The sequence below is a fragment of the Meleagris gallopavo genome, chromosome 4 (assembly GCF_905368555.1).
Source record: "Meleagris gallopavo chromosome 4, MGAL_WU_HG_1.1, whole genome shotgun sequence".
Classification (NCBI taxonomy): domain Eukaryota; kingdom Metazoa; phylum Chordata; class Aves; order Galliformes; family Phasianidae; genus Meleagris; species Meleagris gallopavo.
This window is the reverse complement of record NC_139407.1, coordinates 59167583-59185041: the sequence shown is the minus strand read 5'-3', so window position 1 is coordinate 59185041 and position 17459 is coordinate 59167583. Positions and strand designations below refer to the sequence as shown.

Here is a 17459-nt window from a genome sequence, read left to right as displayed (position 1 = left end):
GAGCAAAATGGAGCAACTGTTTTCTTTTTTCCATAAGGGAGTAATTTTATCCAATGAGGCCCAAGAATTTACATTTTATGCACATTATGATGGCTTTGATAAACGAGTGATATAGTCTTTGCGTATGACATGGTCACTTGACCATGCTGATTTGATTGGACCTGTCCAAGGCAGGTAATTGCGTTTTGGTTAATTCAACAAAATCTAATAAAAAAAAAAAAAAATAATGGGGCCCTTGTGACCCGTGACCCTAGTGGGCTTCAACAAACAAAGTGCAAGGTTTTGCACTTGGGTTGAGGCAATCCCCAATATGTATACAGACTGGGAAAGGAACTCCTTGAGAGTAGCCCTGCAGAGGAGGACTTAGGGTCCTGGTAGATGAAAAACATAACATTAGCCAGTAGTGTGTGCTTGCAGCCTGAAACGCTAATGGTTTTCTGGGTTCCATCAGAAGAGAAGTGGCCAGCGAACAGAGGAAGATAATTGATTTCCTCTACTCTGCCCTTGTGAGGCTCCAGCTGGAGTACTGCATCTAGGTCTGGGGCCTCCAATACAGGAAAGATGTGCAGCTTTTGAAGGGTGTCCAGAGGAGCACCATTAAGATGACCAAGGACTGGAGCAACTTTCCTGTGAAGAGAGACTGAAGGAGCTGAGCTTGTTCAGCCTTAAAGAGAGAAGGATCCAGGGAGATCTCATTGTGGCCTTCCAATATTTAAAGAGTTCACAAACATGAGGAAAAAAATATATATATATATATATAGTATATAAACTTAAGGAAGGGAGATAAAGATGAGTTCTCAAGGGAAGTTGTGTGTGTGTTTTTTTTTTTTGTTTTGTTTTGTTTTGTTTTAACTGAGAGAATGGTGAGATGATGGAACAGGTTGCCTGGAGAGGCTGTGAATGCCCTGTCCTGGAGGTGTTTAAGTCCAAGTTGGATGGGGCCTTGGGCAATCTGATCTAGTATTTGATCTAGTGGCTGGCAACCCTGCCTCTGTCAGGGAGGTTGGAACTTGTTGGTCTCTTCCAGCCCAAGCCATTCTATGAAATGACAGCACAGTGTTGTGACAGCTGAAGTTGAAGGTTTAGGCTTTGAAATTTTAAGTAAGGAGTTCCTATTTTCACTCTGTAGTTTTGCCTTCTCCTTTCCTTAGCAGGAAGCCCCATATTAATACCTGGAGACCAGGTACTGTTGTGTAGGTTGCTTTTGCTATTTATTTATTAAGATGTCATTTCACTGTGAAATATTGGCTCAATTGGGAAGACTTAGAGCACTCTCAGCTTTCTCACTATAAATGTTACTTGCTTAAAAAAACAAAACTTCGGAAATGACTTAAAGTAGAATAAGTAAAAACAGAGTCATTGTTAAGAGACCTTTATGTTTGAATGGTTTTATTTTAAGGAGATATGGTAGAATGTCAAGATAAAGATTTGCTTTCTAGGAACTACTGCTTTATTCTCATGACACCCACTAGTTTCACAAAGAGGGCTGGCATTTTTCTTCATAGTTTCCAGCAAGGGTGAGGTCTTCAAAAGAAACTAATTTCACAGCAAATTTTACTTAATATCTGAACAAGTATATGCTGTTATAAGGTTGCGTTGTTGTTGCTATTTTTATTCTTTAGACAAAACAACTTCTTCCTACAGAACACTGAAACCATGCTTATAAATTCCATTATGTGTCTCCTATGTTCGACTGCCAGCTTCTGCTCCCTGCTGTCTTATCAGGTGACAGCTTCCCGTTTGCTCAATGCTCATGGAGAAATAAACCATCTTGTACTAATATTCTGATTAAGATCTTCTTTAGTTTATCTCATCAGAAGGATATTAAATCAACTGAGTTTCATTTCTTAGAGGACAATTTCTGAGACACTGCTTGTCCCTGGCCTATTTTACTTAGGCAGAAGTCGTCAGATAGTAGAGCTTTCTTTTATCATAGTATGCTGTTTCATATCATTTTCAAATATCCCTTTGGTCTTCTCTTCCATTATTCTATAAAGGTTTTGCAGATATTGGAAAATCCAACACTGAATGCTGTCCAGTGAGCAAGTAAAGTATTTCATTCATCTTTTAATCTTTGCTGGTTCTAGAGATCCTTGCACCATTTCTAATAAAAGTCTGAAAGTCTAAGAAAAGTCTGGGAATTCCTGGAAGAGTCAGTACCAATTTACATGGTTTAAAAATTTATTATTTTTCAAATGCATCCATTTGTTGCAAATGTACAGGGCTGTTCATGCAGATGTTAGTAGCATTTTGGAACAGGGTGTGGGTTAAATGCTCTGAATTACTTCCTGTGTGGAGCCAGGAGTTGGACTTGATGATCACATGGGTCCCTTCCAACTCTGTATGTTCTATGATTATTTCATCAAACAGAAATGCTTAGAAAATACTGCTATATCTTATTCAAGTATTAAGTGAATCCAAAATAATAACATTAATTGTTCTTGGGCATGTTTACAAAAAATTGGCATTTTTTATTTTACATCTAACATGTCTACTTTCATTGTCAGTTAAATTAGAGTGCTTATCTAATATATTAATAGATGGAAAAAAGCAATTGTATCTGTTCAACTATATACTTTAAAAAAAAAAAAGGGCGGGGGGTTGCAGTACATTACAATCACATTAGATGTTCAGTAGGCAGAAATAGGTGGAAAAAGCTGGGGATGGGTTTGGGGTGCTATTAGGCTGCAATCTCACAAGTGTTTTTTAAAAACCATATTGGGTCTGAAGGAGGTTTTCCAGTCCTCCCTCCATGCCCAGTTGCCTTTTCCTCTGCCGATCTCTCCTTATGCTGGATCCAGCATTTTTCAACATCTAAGATGAACTGTCCCAGAGAGTGTTAAAGGTTAAAAATATCGACAAAAGCAAATGGCTTGCTGCTAACTGAGATTGATTCTCTTTTTTAAATTATCACAGCTCTGCTGATTCAAGGTAGTGGCAAAATTATTATTATTATTATTATTATTTTTAAGGTTTACGCTGGTTTGATACTGTGGTCTTACTTGAGGCATGCTGTAAGGGACAGAATGAGAGCTGTCCTTGTACACCCATCAGGGGATTTCCTCTAATATTGCTGAATGGAAACTGCTCTCAAGATGATATTTTCTTTGGGTATATGCCACAGCATTTATCTTTAGTATCCCCTTCCCTTCTTTCTGGAGTTTCTCATGTGATTGCCTTCTCCAACAGCACCAGATTGACAACTGACTGAACCACTGATATTTCACAGCAGCCTTTACTGAACTTTGATTATTTTCACTGCTTCCATGTTGAATTCTGCACAGTTTGAAGGAACATGTATTGTCTAAAGTTGTCATCAGTACCTGTCACCAGACTGCAGATTCTATTAATTAACCAGGTAATATTTGATGTGGCCAACTGTAGATGCTAGTATAGGGCCAGCAGCTAAGGGCTGTTTTTACGAAGACATTGATTTGTTTCAAGCCAGAGGTGCAATTCTTAAAACATCTGCATAATGTGCACTGTGTCTGCACTTACACTAGTCTCCACTTACCATCTGTAGGTGTCTGAATTTCTAAAAGTAAGTTTTTGTATAGCTAGAGCTCAGATTTTGTGTTTCCAACTTCATCCATATTTTTCCTTCCTAAACCAGTCATTGTACATCTGTTTTTAACCTAATATTTTCACTCGAAGTAGACCAAGTCAGGAGATGTATTGTGCTAAAATGCATTGATAGTTAGGTGCCTTAAAAATGTAATTACTGAAATCTTAATCAGGAACATAATCTGCATGAAGAAATCTTTTGTTCAAATTGAAGCGATTGTAATACAAAATATTATAAGATGCCAGTTCCCTACTGAAACTAGGTCACATAATATAAATTAATTTAAAATTTATTGCTCCATAGGGAGGGCCCTAGATCTCTAGATAAGTGTTTGGGGCACTCAATGGGGAATAATAAATTACTCTTATTCTGGGTGAGTATTGCAGTCATGATGTTTGTGTGAAGGACTGTTAGAGCATGCTCTTCCCAATGCATCTTGAAAATAAAACTGATGCCTGCTTCATTTCTGAAGAACCTGGGTGAAAAACATGAACTACCAGAGACAGGTTAGAGCTTAGCGGAGATGCCCATCTTAGGAAATCTTAGTGTCAGAAATGTATCTTACTGACACTTTTCTGCTGAGGATTGTATAGAGAGGGGAACATGAACTTTTTCCATGTACCGTAGATGTTGTGGAAGGTCTTAACAAAAGGCTGGATGTTTTGCTTCCCTCATATGACCAGCAGCAGAACTTTTTCTTTTCTCTCTTCTCAGCAGCAGCTCCTGGACAGATGGAAATGCTTGCTTTTTCTTCTTTGAGAGTAGCTTAAGTGACAGTAACTTCAATGCTCAGAATGTTGACAGCCTTTCCTTCACTTCTGGGTGATTTCAATGCATTGGGCAACCAGAACAGCACAGACAGTTATAACAGTGCAAGTGATATCGAAGCAAAGTGAGAAATCTGATGGCAGCTTGTTTATCAAGGGATTCTACTTCTCTCACCTGTGCTCTGTTCTAAGTGTTTCACGTCAAGCCTTTTTTAATGTCACTTTCTGAATATTAGAGTTGTTGATGACGGTACAAAAAAAAAGATTTGATATTGTCTTGGCTCATTTTAAATGTTAGAAGGCTAAAATAAAGATAAAAATAAATGTGACATCATTACATGATGGTTCTGAGACCCAGTTTAGTCTAAATGTTAGACAGCAGTGAGTTCACCATGAGTGTTTTATCTTGTAGTCTGTTGGTTCCAGTAGTACATTGTCTTTGTAAAAAAAAAAAAAAAAAAAAAAAAAAATCAACAAAAAAACTCTGCAGCTTCCAAAATTATATGTCTTAACACCAGAAGGTGAAATTCAGCAATGTAGCACTGCCTGCCTATCTTTACGGGAGGATTGGATGCTATCATACATTGTACATTTTTCTCATTAACTATGAGCAGCGAAGCAACCAATGTTACATTTTTGACCTCTTTTTGAATGAAAGCAGGCATGACCTAGGTACACCACTAATAAAGCTTACCTCTATTTACATGAAGCAATCTATTTTAGTGTTGTTATGGAGGGCTTTTTTTTTTTTTTTTTTTTCTCCTCTAGTTGGGAACATCTTACCATTTTACTTGTATTGCTTAATGCCCTAATTAATTTGAGTACCAATTTAAACTAGTTTTCTGAAATGAAGAAAAGAAAGTAAATCTAACTTCTTCCAGGTCTCAAAAAATTACTTTTATAGATACAGAAAATTTCAGTGCTGCAGTATTTCTAGTATTCTAACATGCTTCTGCTTCCAGCTCCTCTAATCAGCTCTCTTCTCCAGCGTAATCATTCTCTCATTGCTTTTCTTTTCTTCAAAGATTATAAACTCACTTTAGTAATGGGGAAGGCAGATAAGACTTAATTTTCGTTTCGAAATGTATGTAGTAGGGGTGACCTCTCCTGCACAGGTTTATGTACTGAGATTAAAAAAATGTTTACATAACTTCTATTATTTTGAATGAAGCAACTTCATAATCTCCAGTCAGAAATTCCACTTGTGCTCTAATATAATGCTAAAGTGGGCAGATTAAGAAGACATCAGTTACATAAATATGCAACTATAGGCAGTAAGCTTTTAAAGTCATTGAGTACAGTAAAGATGATACTGACAGTCACCCTGTGCCGTAAAGAGGTACACCTCCCTTACCTGCACAGACTGAGAGGGTTGGGGCTCTTTAGCCTGGAGAAGAGAAGGTCCTGGAGGGACCTTCCAGTACCTGAAGGAGCCTACAGGAAAGCTGGGGAGGGACTTTCTATAAGGGCATGTAGCAACACAGCAAGAGGAAATGGTTTTAAACTGGTAGAGGTTAGATTTGGACTAGATATTACAAAGAAATTCTCTTCTGAGAGTGGTGAGACTCTGGAACAGACTGTCCAGCAAGGTTGTGGACTTGAGCAAGGCCCACCACATCCTTATCTCCATATTGGAGGGACGTGGATTTGATGGGTGGACCACTTGATGGATAAGAAACTGGTAGAAAGGACGCAGACAGAGGATGGTCATCAGCCTATGGTCATCAACCATCACCTATGTCCAGGTGGAGGCCAGTAATGAGCAGCGTCCCCCAGGGGTCTGTCTTGGGACTGGTGCTCTTTACGATCTTTATCAGTGACATCAATGATGGAATCGAGTGCATCCTCAGCAAGTTTGTTGATGACACCAAGCAGAGTGGTGTGATTGACACGGTAGAAGGAAGGGATGCCATTCAGAGGGACCTCGAGAGGCTAGAAAGATGGGCCCAGGTGAACCTGATGAGGTTCAACATGGCAAAGTGCAGAGTTTTGCACTTGGGTCAGAGGGATCCCAGGCATCCATACAGACTGGAAGGAGCGGTCCTTCTGAGCAGCCCTGCGGAGAAGGACCTGGGTGTCTTGATAGATGAAAAACAGATGAAAAATGATAGATGAGAAATGAGCCAGCAGTGTGCTCTTGCGGCTCAGAAGGCAAATGGTATCCTGGGCTCCATCAGAAGAAGGGTGGCCAACAGGGACAGGGAGGAGATTATCCCCCTCTGCTCTTGTGAGGCCCCATCTGGAGTACTGTGTCCAAGTGTGGAGCCCCCAGTACAAGAAAGACAGGGGGCTGTTGGAGAGGGTCCAGAGGAGAGCCACAAAGATGATCAGGGGACTGGAGCACCTCCCCTACAAAGACAGGCTGAGGGAGCTGGGCTTGTTCAGCCTGGAGAAAAGAAGGCTGCAGGATGACCTCATTGCAGCCTTTCAGTACCTAAAGGGAGCCTGTGAACAGGAGGGGAATCAACTCTTTGAAAGGGCTGATAACTGCAGGACAAGGGGAAATGGTTTTAAGTTGAGGGAGGGAAGATTTAGGTTGGATGTCAGGGAAATTCTTTACAGAGAGAGTGGTGGAAGAGGCTGCCCAGAGAGGCTGTGGATGCCCTCCCTGGAGGTGTTGAAGGCCAGATTGGATGGGGCCCTGAGCAGCCTGATCTAGTATTGAATGGGGAGGTTGGTGGCCCTACCTGTGGCAGGGGGTTGGAGATTCATGATCCTTGATGTCCCTTCCAACCCTGTGATTCTGTGACTCCTCCCTGGAAACATTCAAGGCCAGGCTGGACGGGGCTGAGAGCAACCTGGTCTAGAGGGAAGTGTCCCTGCCTAAAGGAGGAGAGTTGGAACTATGTGATCTTAAATGTTCCTTTTAATCCAAACCATTCTATTATAAGAAGAATCCTAAATAACTATTCTGATAGAATAAGTGCATCACTGTTACACTTTGTAACGTGAACTTCAAAAATACTTCTAGCTTTATGGTAACGTTGTGTCATTTGGTGTAGTTCTTGTGTACTACTCTGTTACGGAATCAGGATTGCTTTAAGTAGTGACTGTCAGATGAATTCTCCTCCTTCCTCCTCCTGCACTTCACTCCCAGCTGCCAGGAACACGCAGAGCAGCCGGCTGCGGGTGGAGGTAGTGCTGTGGTACACTTCTCCTCCAGCCCTGCCCAAGCAACTGAGCATTTTTGGGACCCGTTGGAAGGCAAGGCAAGCAAATGCCTGTATCTGGGAGTACCCTACAAATGAGGACATCTCATAAAACGTACCACGTGCAGTTATGCAAAGCTCTACAGATATTTCATCTTGTCAAGAAGGAAAAGTCTATTCTGTTTCTGTCAGTGTTCCACAGCAAAGCAGGCCTTCAGCAGGATGATAAATGGCATGCTTTTAATGCTGTTTGACACAGCTGCATTGTCTGTTGGAGGAATGAAAACAACAATTTATGTATGTATTTATTTAAATTCAAAAGCATGTTATCATGCAGCAGGACTTGAATCAGACATGAAAGGTTAAATCATGTTACTTAAACTATTTATTCATCTGTTTGGAGCATTACTCTATTTATTTCAAGAATTTGCCACAGGTAAGTTCTTGGCTTCAGGTCATGACTATAGTAATCCTTATCCCTTAATTTTCAGTTTTTAAGCTGCTTCTACACCTAAGCTGATGCAAGAGGAGGTATCTTCTGCTTTCTCAGCATTCTGAGAGTAGTAAATCCTCTGGTTTTTATGTAGCGCAGTTTTTTTTTTTTTTTAAACTATTTAAGGACACCATACTTCGATTACTTTTATGAATTTTTAGAACGCTGACTATTGAAATTTGTAAGGAAAAAGCAGAAGAATAAGGAAGCATTTGATTCTGTAGTGTATTTGGGTTTGAAGGACAATTAGTGCTAATATACCAACTAACTGTAAATTTTGTGTTAATTAAGCATTTTAGAGAAGTCACCTAGCCCTGTTATTTTATAATGTGAAAATTTTTTAGTGATTTCAGGAGTTAGTTTTAGAATGTTGATGAAGACTTTTCTTCATTTTCTGAGTATGAGAAATAAATATCCATTTGGATTTGTTTAGCCATTTCATATTTCAGGATCCCCAGCGTTAGTGCCTCATGTATTCCTGGTTACTGCTCTCTCCAGCTGAGCACAAATAACATGAAAGAAGGAAAGCACTACTTTTATTCATTTGATTGTATTATTTCCTCTTAATGTTTATGATGTTTCCTCATTAGCAGTTGAATGTCTTTAGTTATGTTAGATCTCTTGAGAATTCCTCAGTTTTTGAAAAAATAAACTGCTGCTTGCAATAAAACTCCTGTCACATATTCAGTTTAATTTGTAGCCCTGAGTCTGTTGTAGATTTTTGCATAACGCCTTGGGTTCTGCAGTAACTGCTCTGTCTCTCTTGTGCTGTATAACAGGAAAGTCCCTCCCAGATAGAGGGAGGTTCCAGTCCTATTTCTACAGGGTTACGTGGATTTATTTCGTTCAAGTCACTGCTATTTAAGAAAAGCTTTACTACTGTTGAGAAGTATAGTGTATCTTTACAACACAGTGTCAGCCTGCTTTTTCTTAGATAAAAAGTAGTAATGAAAAATCAAAACATATTAATCAGAGTGTTTTGGTGGTCAGGAAGTCATGGAGTGCTCTCAGCACAGCAGGGTTTCTGTTTGTGTTAATGGTTTAATAATGCTGACTGTTCTGTAATTGATGGAAATGCAATTCACTGTTCTGCCGGAAAGTCCTTCTATGTAAAGACATTTCAAAGGAAAAAACCTGTTCCAAATACATATCCAGGATGCATTTTTTTTTCTCCTAATTATTTTGCTATTGGAGTGACTGAATAGTTCAGATAATTTCACAAGTGATCACCTGACTATCATCATAGTATTTTGCTGATTGCTTTTAGTTTTAGTTTTAGATCTGGGTTGGCTATATCTAAAGATGATGTTTTCTAGAAATTTATGATTCCCACCTTTTTTCTTAAATAGTATCCCAGGTAAAATTAAATCTAGTTTTGTTTAGAGTAGTAATATCTAGTAAAACTCATGTCCTCTGTGAGTCATTAAGACCTACATGTCCTAAAGACATGTTGATACTTTTAAGGGCTATATATTAGCGTAAGAATTTCGCTGTTGATTTCTGATTCTCTTGATAGGGCTGAGATGTTAAGACAGCAATTGAAATCATGATCTATATTTCCTCTAAATGCAGTAACATAATCTGAAAAGTGTTGTCTTTCTCCCCCCATCCAGCCGATGAGCATCTGTAATTAAATAAAAAATTAAATAAAAATTATGAATCAAGAGTATATATATATATATATTTTAAAGTATGCTACGCTATAGGAATTTGGTTTCTTTCTATAATTACTGGCATGATTATATGTAGCAAGGAATTGTTTTTTTACTCCAGTCTAAACATATATACTAAGCAAGCCTTCTTTTCTTTAGAAGGATACATTGAATTTAAAAAAAAAAAAAAAAGGCACTTTGCAGAAATACACCATTGCAACCTTACTTCTATCATGCTCTTACTATTTAAGATATTACTTTTTACTGTCAAGCTATTTCTCAGGAGCACTTACTTTCTACTACTCCCCACCTTTAACTCTAAAAGCATAATTATGGATTATGTGTTTTGAACTCTAATGAAGACTCTTCTGGGGGGGGGGGGAGGGAAGCTGTAAGGTGTGGCAGTGGTCCACACTCTCTCTGAACTTGTACACTGTTAATGAGGTATTATAAAAATGTATGCTGCTTTTGTCCTACTAAGTCACTGATGTAAGTTTATACTGGTGGTAACACAACCAATTTCTATGCCGCTTAAGAAAGGCTGGATGGATGAGGTGTTGGCAATGTTGAGGTCTGTGAAGTGTACCCACTGTTTTGACACACTAGTAATACCAAGCTATGGGACTGCAGGAGACACTCTGAAGCATGACCCTCCTTGCCTAGGAGAATTGCTGTTTCCACCATCAACCATCGTTCTAATTTTTTTTGGATGAAGATGTTTGATGGCAACCCAGAGCACTTCCCAGGATTTCATCAGATTAATTCACAGTTAAAGGAAGCTTAAAAAGCCTTTCCTGTTAACCTGTCCTTTGTGAACTTTTTTTTATGCAATCAAGCAGAAAGAAAGCTTGGCAAATTCAAAAATGGAATGCTACTGAAAACAATTAACCCTGCAATAAATCCTCTTCAGTAGTGTAAAAACCCATGTTCATATAAGCACGTTTTTGGTGCTGTTATTTGGAAAACCCAGTGATCTGAAAGACATTAAAAACTTCTTCATTAAATTTTTTTCTAACCTCTGGTTAGGTAATGTAGGCATTCATTACTAAGAAAGCTGAGAATACTAACAAGAGATTAAGAGCTAGAAATACTTAGAAAAGAATATGCTCACTAACGCTCACTAGGGATGCTTCCTAGTTCTCCCAGCAAAACCTGAAAATGAAAAGTAACACCTCTAGAAGTTCAGAAAGCTGCAAAGGAAGATGATACTCCACTGAATCAAGAAAAATGAAGCAGTCAGACATCGCTAGAAACCCAATTCCTTATTTAGGGTGACAGGATTGTTATTTATCCCTACCAACAGAAGCGCTTTATGTACAGAAAACAATCATAAAACAATTTTCTTTAACAGCATTTGTTTAGGGAAACTATTACATCATGGCCTGAACCAGGTGCCTGATTGAGCACCTGGTAAAGGGTGTGGCTGGGCCAGGAACTGCAGGTGTTAGATGTACAAAGCTGTCTCCAATAGAAAGTGCTGCTTAGCTTCCTCTTGATCTTGTGAAGGATTAAAACAGCTGAATTCACCCTTCACAATGCTGAAACTTAATTCTATCTTTGTTAGGCCTTATTCCCTTTCTCTTGATGTTAGTTCATTAGGTTTTGCCCAAGGGTACGCTACAGGAAGAACATTGAGAAATGTTTCCTTGAGAACTGTTATTCTTTTTTCTTAAGAATATTTAATATATACTAGCATCTAAACCACAAACTTTCCTAGACCTCCCACTTTAGTTCATTAGCCTAACAGTTTGATGTATGGTCACTATTATTTGAAATAGATATTCTGCTTATGCTGCTGTAACACTGTTTTACGGAGTTTACCCAGCCAATGGAAAACTACAAACTTATAGTACAGCGAATATCTTTTTTGTAGCACTGCTAAAATACTGGATATTGTAGCATGTGCATGTCATTCCTACATAATTTCTAGATCTTGGAGTTGCTTTTTCTCTTAAAAAAATAAAAGCATTCATGAGGGGTGACCTCATTGCAGCCTTTCAGTACCTAAAGGGAGCCTGCAAACGGGAGGGGAATGAACTCTTTGAAAGGGTAGATAACTGCAGGACAAGGGGAAATGGTTTTAAGATGAAGGAGGAAAGATTTAGTTTGAACATCAGGGGAAGCTCTTCACTATGAGAGTGGTGAGGTTCTGGAACAGGCTGCCCAGAGAGGTTGTGGATGCCCTATCCCTAGAGGTATTGAAGGCCAGGTTAGATAGGGCCGTGGGCAACCTGGTCTAGTATTAAATGGGGAGGTTGGCAGCCCTGCCTGTGGCGGGGGAGTTAGAGATTCATGATCCTTGATGTCCCTTCCAACCTGGGCAATTCTGTTATTAAAAGAAAAAAACAAAAACAAACAAACAAAAAACTCAAGCAAAAAACTAGTTTTGGAGAAAATGTGATGTGATCAGTGGTGAGTTCTGTTGATTCCAGTTATTAAGGTACATGAATTAGTTTAAATCTCATGGAATCTTCAAAAGTTGAACAGCCCTTCAAAGCATTAAATATAATAAATGTTATGGAGAGAGAAAAATCATACCATGCCTTAGGTGTGACTTTTTCTGAACTTCCTTTAAGGAGTAGTTCCAGTGATGCTGAAGAATAAAGATATAACTGGAGGAGGTGGAGGGGGGCATCAAACCAACGAAGGTATATCAAATAATTCTTGTAACCCTGGTCAGCTAGTTTGTGACTCAGCAAGTTCATAAACTTTTATGTAGTTTTTAGAGATATTTTTCATGAGTTGATAGCATGTAACTTGTATGCAGACTGCATAGGTGACAGAAGAATGCTGTGGAGCAGAGGGCACAGTGAGGCACAAACTACCTCTCACAACCCAAACACGCTACTACATGTGTGTTCTCGTAAAGACATGATATTGAGCAGACATGCAAGCCCTCTTATTTAATTAGGCAAATGTAAAATTGCCCCCAGATAAGCCACCTATAAGGTTTCTCAATACAGACTGATTGAACACTGTCTGCTAATAACAAATGAAACGTGCTGTGTAGCATGGCAATTGCTTAATGTAAATTCTGGAAGGATAAAAGTGATTGCAGTTTCTGCACTATCTGCACCTCAGCACAGAGGAAAGGACCATAACACTTAACGTTTCTGCAGTAAATATAGTAAAATATTTTTTCAACAGCTGTGATATAGGAAGTAAGAAAAATGCATCTAAGTTTCTTTTTGCTCATGGTATTGTTATAATTACATATACAATATAACTAATTCTATGAAGATGTTTGTGAAATCTAACTTAAGTTGGTAAGCTCAATTTATGGCAAGTAACTGTATTATTGTCCTGTGAGCAGCAGAAAGTATGCAACCTTTCTTTCCATTTTGATAAAAGAATTTGAGAGATTCAAGAAAGCTGAAAAAGTCACCTTTTTGTATTTGCATTTTCAGGTGACATAAATGTGACTTTTCAAATGGAACGTATAGAGTTGCAGTCAGGCATTCAATTCAAAGAATAAATTTATCATGTCTCTTTACTAGACTTTTGTAAAACTTCTATTACTATAGAAAACTATCACTCACTTTACAGTTCTGCTCTGTTCATGTCATTGCTTTTGGGCAGTATTTACAATTGTGAACAATTATTTTCTAGGATGAATCACAGGAAGAGTGATATAAAATCAAAAATTTCTGAGCACCTTGAGAATGGGGATGGACTCTTCAGCAGGATCTGTGGTAATAGAACAAGGAGAAATGTCTTCAAGCTCAAAGGGGGTAGATTTAGGTTGAATATAAGGAAAAAGTCTTTTACAGTGAGAGTGGTGAGGCACTAGAACATGTTGCCTAGAGGTGTGGTTGATGCCCTGTCCCTGGAGACTTTCAAGGTGAGGATGGATAAGGCCCTGGGCAACCTGGTTTAGCCGTGGTGTCTCTGTTCATTGTAGGGGAATTGGACTAGATGACCTTTAAACGTCCCTTCCAAATGTATGAATTCTATGATGCTCTGAGAATGTACTACAAATTGCAGCTGTTTCTATCAAACCACACACATGAATTTCTTCACAAAAAACAAGGTCTAGTTTTTTTTTTGTTGTTGTTGTCCACTTTTTATGTTTCAGTAAAAATTGTAAATAACAAAACATATATTTAGTGTATATAGGTATATATGGCTCAAGACTGTCTCTTCACTCATTGCTGCACGAACAAGTCAAAAGGTTGGATGCCCGTTTGAGTATCCTTCTATAAACCACCTCTCTTTAGAGAGCCTCCTTTCACAGGAGTTCTTCCATACGTTTTGCCTTTTTTTCCACTTATTTTCTTTGTTCATGCGTTTATCCAAAGACATCTGTTGTTGGATTAGTACCCAGTTAACATCAGAGACAGTATGCTTGACTACATGATTCTGGTCTGAACCAATATCATTACGCTTGAATTCTTCACCAGCCTGTGCTATTGTCTAGTACTACGTGTTGTCTAAATGCTACAGATGGTGAATCTGCAATAATTTAGAAAAATACACACAAAAGAGGGAAGTCTGGCTCTCCCACCTACAATGAAGTTTTCAAAGATTTATATGTAAGAAGAATTCTTACATATTCATTAAATGCTCATGTTTGGGTTGACTACTTGATTGACCAGACTGATACCCCAATATTATTCAGATTTTGCTGAAGCTTTTTAGATATGTTACCCTAACCTGAATTAATCTCGACCATCTATGAAGATAGAGAAACCCTAGGATGGTTTTCCCTAGGATTCTCATAGGACCACTTGTGATGACTTTCAGTTAATGCTGATCACTGTTTTCTATCCTAAATTTCTGTTTAGAAGTAAATGTAAATAACTCAGTGAGACATGCTCAAATCTGAGTGGGCTATATAGAAAAAGTGAAGATTTGCAATTCATTTGTATCTTAATCAATATTTAAGATTGTTTGCATTGACTTGTTTTCTCCTTTACATCCTTTCAGCTTTTCTGTTCATAGTGAAGTTGTAATTTGTTTTGTTTGGCTAGGGTATGTTCAGTGAGAAGAATTGTTATACTTTGTGCTCCTCCTCTTGATGCACCTCAAAAACAATTGTTTTGTATTTGACAGAAAAGGCAGTTTTATAAGTACCTCTCTCTTATTAACTTTTACTGATGTTGCTGTGGAAGTTGATGTGAGATAATTTATCTGAGTTCACAGCCTCTAGTCTTTAACATGTGACTTCTAGTTCCAGGGGTATCTTCATTTAATGAACTTTTTCTCTTCAAATTACTTTCAGTTAGGTAAGTTGAGAACTGTAATTTAACTTACAGATTTATGTCATAAAGCTTCCTTAGATGAGATTATACTTATAAAAAGCTAACTATCTGTGCTGTTTGTTAAAATCCATTGCATATTTCAAAACAATTGTAAATATATTATCTAAACATTTGGATTATGTTCTCCCAACTGTGTTATTTGGCTGTTATGCCTACTGTTTTGACACAGCTATTCTTTGTATGCCTATAATTGTCAAATGAAAATTGGGATACATACGAGAAATCTTACTTTGAGACATTTCTAGTCATACTGTAATGTTTGAAATGGTATGGCTGAAATTTCACCCAGTATTAAAAATCATTCAGGTGTCCGATTTAAGATTTCTTGAGGTTAACAGCCTGAGAAGCTGTTTTTTCTTTAGTTTGAAATACAGTGGTGAGAGAAAACAAAGGATTTGATAGGACATTTTGGTGTTTGTATCATAGATATTACCAATGTGTTACTGACCTGAAGATCTTCAGGAGCACTTTGTTGATACCCGTAATGGACCAAAGGGGTGGGATGTGATTGCATGTATTTTATTTTAATGTATTTTGTTAAACTTTTCTGGTCTGGGGAAATATTTTTGACTGCTGCCATCAGCATCTGCTTCTGTAGAGAAGCAGATTTCTAACATTTTTCCCACCACAGAAAGAAGCACAGATTAATTTTTTTATTCTGAGGCTCTGCCATTTAAAGACTACTGGAGACTAAAGTATTGCTAACATAGTTCATTTTTAGGTTATTTTAATATAATCTCCCAATCTTCTGTATCAAGCTGGAGATATTTGCTCACAGGCCAGGTTTTCTGCCAATAAACGTTGGCAGACCCCTTCATTTTGAAGGCAGGCATGTCCAAAGAAATCCACGAAGTGATGTTAATTGACACATAATGACAGCCACCATTCACTTCCTACATAAGTCACAGTTGTCACAAAGCAATTTTTGAGCCAATAAAAAAGAAGGATTCAGCTACAGTCTTTTGCAGCCCTTCAATGACCAAAATCTTAACTCTGAGCAGTCAGGAATCCTTAATATCAGTAGGAAGTACTCACAGTCTTTTGCACATGATAAGTTCCTGAACTTGTGTACATCAAGAATTTAAATTGTGTAAACTTTATTGTAAATGAGGAGATGGATTTTTTTATTATTTGTATTTTTGTCATGAAATGACTTCCCTTGGCCCCACAGCTGGGGCTCAGAAGCACAGCTTATCCAGTAGAGGTTCTGCAGCAGACACTGCCTGAGAGGAACCAATGGTCCAACAAAGTCAGCAAGGTAATGTGCTATAACATAGTTATAATTTGTAGTGCAGACTGGCCTTTAATTAAGTGTCTTAATTAGGCTAAAATCCAGTAAGTCTAGGATGGGTAATTAGCAGAGGCTATATCAGGAGGCAGGTGTTTTTTCTGGCTCGTTAACCTGTCTTTTACTATTTGCACAAGAGTTGAGTTGCATTAAAGTTCATGCATCTTTTTTTTTTTTTTTTTTTTTTGTCGAAACCTAATTAAAAATTGATGTTGGTGCTTAAACCTGGCTTTATTTTAGAGATATTCTTGAATATAAATCAGGTCTCTTACATAAATACATTTAATTCTGTTTAAGAATGGTATGTGTCAAGTCTTTACCTTATTTCCTATTGATCAGTGCATTCATATTATTGATCCATCAAGTCTCTACCTTAGAAATTCCTAATGCTTCTCCTGAATCAGGACCTCAGGTCTGTTTGAAAGGGCAGTTATCAATTTGCTCTATTTCATCCACTTCTTACTGAATTATTCTGAAAGCACTTAGAAATTTGTGAATAACTGGGCTCGCCAACAAGACCGACTAGATGGAGATGTGCCTCAGGTTACAACGCATTTCCAAAGAGCTGCTTAAAGGGGCATAGTGTTTACTCTGTCTCCATCCTTTGGGGTTAGAGCAGATCATGTTAAAATTTCTAAACATAGGTACGAAGTTTTATGGGGCTCAGAGTAAACAAGTAGTGTATACATAAGAAAACATAGTTCTGTGTGTATAAATCATCTCCTCCACGTTCTGCAAACACACTGATCAATTGCTTGCAGCAGTAATAAGTTGTATTCTAGAAAAAGCAAAATCAAAAAGAAAGGGATCAGTTATTGTATTACCATACAGCAGCCAGAGGATCCTGTGGGTGTAAATGACTTCCTTTCTGTTACCTTCTTTGTGAAGTTCTAATAAGTATCAATTTTCTTGCACCTAATTTTTCTTTTTCCTCAGAGGCTACTACTTGGCTTGATGTTTAAGAATTGAGGATAACTAGGAGGTGAAGTCACAGGCACTGTATCCTGTAATCTTTAGGATATTGTTGAAACGATTTCTCCTTTGTGCATTAAGCATTCATTGCTCTGAAATTAGCTCTTTGAACCCATCAAATCTGAAGTACAATAGCATTTAATACTTTGCAGTGTTCCAGTATGAACCTTAATTGTATTTGTATTTGATGGAAGTTGTTATGCTTTCAGCAAGCAATTGCTGTAGTTAGAGAATATTATAAACAACTTTTGAAGATTGTGGATGATTTGGCTGTGTGATGACAGGAGAAACTGTGTACAGGTTTGCTGTAGG

At 38.0% G+C, this 17459-nt stretch overlaps 1 protein-coding gene across 6 annotated transcripts in view; it reads left to right on the top strand.

Annotated features, from left to right (window-relative positions):
• JAKMIP1 (janus kinase and microtubule interacting protein 1) overlaps window positions 1-17459 on the top strand; it is a 126459-nt gene that overhangs the window by 14846 nt on the left and 94154 nt on the right. Inside the window, exon 1 of one of the 6 annotated variants that reach the window (XM_085223497.1) lies at window positions 13321-13467. The exons of the other annotated variants lie outside the window; for them this stretch is intronic. The gene's annotated coding sequence lies outside the window, so the exon portion shown is untranslated. Of the gene's footprint in view, window positions 1-13320; window positions 13468-17459 lie in introns of those variants that run through there. 6 annotated transcript variants of the gene reach the window in all.